This window comes from Elephantulus edwardii, unplaced genomic scaffold, assembly GCF_000299155.1.
Source record: "Elephantulus edwardii isolate Elephantulus edwardi_28Jun2011 unplaced genomic scaffold, EleEdw1.0 scaffold00042, whole genome shotgun sequence".
In the NCBI taxonomy this organism is placed as follows: Eukaryota; Metazoa; Chordata; class Mammalia; order Macroscelidea; family Macroscelididae; genus Elephantulus; species Elephantulus edwardii.
In genome coordinates this window covers 5,799,974-5,804,059 of record NW_006399792.1, presented here as the reverse complement: position 1 = coordinate 5,804,059, position 4,086 = coordinate 5,799,974, and positions in this window count along the sequence as shown.

Genomic DNA, 4,086 nt, shown 5'->3' with positions numbered 1-4,086 from the left:
ATACGTCTTGGAGAAAGTGCAATCAGAGTGCTCCTTGGAGGCTGATAGATGGTAAAGCTTCATTTTACACACTTTGAGCAAGTTAATAGGAGGTCTGGTCTTTGGAAAAAGACATGCTTGGAAAGGTGGAGAGTCAGCAAAAGAGAGAAAAAGCTTAAGGGAGGTGGATTGACAGAGTGACTGTAGCAATGGGCTCAGTATAGAGAGATGATGAGGATGGCACAGGATAGGGCAGGGTATAGATCTGTCATTCACAGTGTCGCTATGAATGTCTTCTCAACAGCACCTAAAGCAGCCACCACCACTCCGGGGCACTTCAAGTTTAACACCCTCAGACCATGGTCTTCTGAATCATATGTTAGGCATCAGAGAGCTGACGGCAGAGGGTGAATAAGAACAATGAATAAAGATGACAGAAGCATTGATGCCTTTGAGCTTGTGGTGCTAGAGAAGAAGGCTGAATATGCTGTGGACTCTCAAAAGAACAGATAGGTCTTGGGCAAAGTGCAACCAGAGTGCTCCTTGGAGGCAAAGATGGGGAAGCTTCATCTTTCATACTTTGGACATGTGGCTAGGTGAGGATATTCCTTGGAAAAGGACATCATACTTGGAAAGATGGAGGGTCAGCAAAGAAGTGGAAGACTCCCAATGAGATGGACAGTGATTTCAACAATGAACTCTAGTCCTTCAGAGATTATGAGGAGGATGCAGAATGTTCAAAGGGTCGCTGTGAGTCATACTTGACTCAGTGGCACCCAGCAACAACAAGGAATGACAGCCTGACAATCTACTTACACAAATCAGTGAATTAAAATGTTGATCACACCAGGGCTGGTGTGTGACTGGGCTGCAGTTTGTTCCATTAGGCATGGGGTCACTGTGATTTGAAAACTCATTTGGCAGTTAACAATAGCAAAAGGCAGATTTAAACTAGACTAATGGGCTAGAACTAGGAAACCGGTAAGGAATCCCAGCAGACTCTCCAGATGGGGCACAAACACAAATATTGTGAACCAGCTACCGTGGTTTGGCTCTGAGAGCACTCCCTTTCCTGAAGGCTGCAGTCCGCTGGCTGTTTGAAGTCTCTGTACTTGGAGCAGTGGAGCACACACGTGATCGCAGCTCATTCAGGCACTCAATTTTAATTTGACATCGTTTACATTAGGTTGATTTATTATAGCCAAGAGTCATTTTGTACTGTGTTCATTTCCTCAGTGTTCTAAGGCCCATAACAATGGCTGGTTTATTCCATAAGAAACCTCAACATATTTCTTTAAACTCTTTATTACTTAAAAGGGATTGTACTACAGGGATTGAATCACAGAGGTGTACTAGAAAGGTGTCATTGTTGACTATATGCAACTTAGTTTAGGAAAAGATACACTGTGTACAGGCTGATACTAAACCATTTCAAGTATATTGGGGTAGGGGAGAAAATAAAAGTTTGTTCCTCCACGGGGCGGGGGGGGGATGTGAAAATGAAGTACAGAAACAAGCAAGGTGTGATAATAGAATTTTTAAAGTAACTTGAATCTTAAATATTGATACAGTGATTTTTGTTGTTATGTGCCATCAAGTCGTTTGAGACTCATAGCGACCCTATGTACAACAGCCCTTAACCGTGCTCTATCCTGTGCCAATCTCATTGCCTCTGACACACCCATCCCAATTACCCCAGTCACTGAATCAGTCCACCTCATAGAGGGTCTTCCCCTCCTGTGCTGTCCCTCTACTCTATCCAGCATGATGTCCCTCTCCAAGGACCTGTCTCTCCTTACAACATGTCCAAAGTATGTCAGACAAAGCCCCAGAATCCTTGCCTCCAAGGAACAGCCTGGTTTAATCCTCTCTAGGATGAATCTGTTTGTTTTCTTGGCAGTCCATGGTACATTCAATACTCTTCTCCAGCACCACAGCTCAAAGGCGTCAATTCTCCTTCTATCCTCCCTAGTCATTGTCCAACTCTCTGATGCATAACAAGTGATTGCAAAAACCATGGCCTGTATCAGACGGACCTTAGTCTCCAGAGAGACACTCTTGCTCTTGAGTACTTTAGAGAGGTCCCTAACTGCAGACTTTCCCGTCGCAATACGTTTTTTGATTTCCTGGCTACTGGTGCCAAGAGTGTTGAGCGTGGAGCCGAGCAAACAGAATATACAGTGATTAGAAGACTCAAAAACTCAAAAAACTAAAAAAATTGCTCTCAAGTTGGATTCAACTCATAGCTGACTCTCCAATCACTTTCTGGGGCCTGTAAACTGCAGAGAAGGAGATTACTCATCTTACTCCCAAAGAGTTTCTGGAGGATCTAAACTGCCAGAAAGGTACCACATTTGGGTTAGCACAACTTCTTATGGACTATGCCACCAGAGTGGAAGGAGTGCAATATTAGAAACAAGAAAACCTTAGTTCTGAGATTGGCTACTCCGAGCAAGTCAGTTACTTACCCTTAAAAACAAATAGATGATAATCCAATCACAAAATGGACAAAAGACATTTCACAAAGAAAGACACTCAAATGGCCAACAGACACATGAAAAATTCCTCTAAATCAATGACCCTTGTTGTTACATGCCATCTAGTTGACAACAACTTATGGCAATCCTATGCACAATAGCTCTGACCGCTGCTCTATCCTTAATCAATCTCATTATCTCTGACACATTTACCCTTGTTACCCTGGTTACTGTGTCAAATGGTATCATTTGGGGTCTTCCTCTCCTGCACTGTCCCTCCACACAAAGTATGTGAGATAGAGCCTCAAAATCCTTGCCTCTGGGGAGCAGCTTGTTTTCACCCTCTCCAGGACAGACCTATTTGTTCTCTAGGCAGTCCATGGTATGTTCAATACTTTTCTCCATCACCACAACTCAAAGGCATTGAATCTTCTTGTGTCATCTTTGATCATTGTCCATCTCTCTGATGCATAGCCAGTAATTGTGAAGACCATGGCCTGTTCAAATGCACCTTAGTCTCTAGATTGATATCATCACTCTGCAGGACTCTGGAGAGGTTCTGGACAGCATATTTCCCTAATGCAATTCATCTTTTGATTTCCTGAATGCTGATGCCAAGAGTATTGATTGTGAACCCAAACAAGCTGAAATTCCTAATAATCTCAATCTCTTCTCTATCTATCATGATACTGCCAATTAGCCCAGTGGTGAGAATCTTTGTTTTCTTGATGCTGAGCTTCAATCCATATTGAAGGCTGCAGTCCTTGACCTTCTGCAGCAAGTGCCTCAGTTCCTCCTCAATTTCAGCAAGCAAAGTTCTATCATCCTAAGGCCACATTCCACCTCATAGAGTCGATCTTCCTTAGTGATCTGTTCTACATATAGATTGAAAAGATATGGAGACTTGACACATTGATGCCCTCTTGACACACACCTCTCCTGATTTTGAACTATACAGTGTTTCCTTGCTCTGTTTTGATGACTGTGCTTCCTGGTCCAATTATAGGTTTCACATGATCACAATCAGATATTCTGCAATTCTCATTCTGAAGAAAATAAATGACAACAGACTTCAGTATGGATTCCATCTCAACATTAAGAATAATAAACAATGGATCCACACCTCACTCCATATACAAAAACCAACTCAAGGTAGATCATAGACATAGGAATAAAACCAAGGACTATAAACTTCATTCAAGAAAAGCTTGGAAGAACTGTAGTAGTCCTAATCCACAACATATAGAGGCTTCAAAGTATCCTGAAAAATTTACAACCAGGAGAAGATAAAATAGATGAATGGGACCTTCTAAGAATCAAATCCCTATGCACATCCAAAAACGTCTCCAATATGGTAAAAAGGAAAGCCACCGACTAGGAAAAAGTATTTGGTAATGGCATGTCAGATAAGGGACTTATATCTAGAATTTATAAAATACTTGAGCACCACAACAAGATAAAGGTAAATAATCCAATAGAAAAATGGGCCAAGGTATGAAGAGACACTTCACCAAAGAAGACATTCATATGGCAAACAAGCACATGAAGAAATGTTCAAAATCCCTATCTCTAAAAGAGATGCAAATCAAGACAACTATAAGATATCATCTCACCCCAGTAAGACTACCAA